Source organism: Otolemur garnettii, unplaced genomic scaffold (genome assembly GCF_000181295.1).
Source record: "Otolemur garnettii isolate 467f Iridium unplaced genomic scaffold, OtoGar3 scaffold00103, whole genome shotgun sequence".
Lineage (NCBI taxonomy): Eukaryota > Metazoa > Chordata > Mammalia > Primates > Galagidae > Otolemur > Otolemur garnettii.
The window spans coordinates 1,961,103-1,961,348 of NW_003852498.1; positions in this window are offsets into that span (position 1 = coordinate 1,961,103).

Here is a 246-nt window from a genome sequence, read left to right on the forward strand (position 1 = left end):
TCCCCCACCCCCGGCCGCGACCCCACCTCCCGCCCCCGCGGCGTGCGCGCGTGTGTCTGTCTGTCTGTCTGCTCTCTCGACGTCAGTGGGAATTTCCAGCCAGGAAGTGAGAGAGTGAGCGAGAGAGAAAGAGAGAGAAGTGCACCAGCGAGCCGGGGCAGGAAGAGGAGGTTTCGCCACCGGAGCGCCCGGCGACGCGCTGACAGCTTCCCCTGTCCTTCCCGTCGGTCGGGCCTCCCGCGGCCG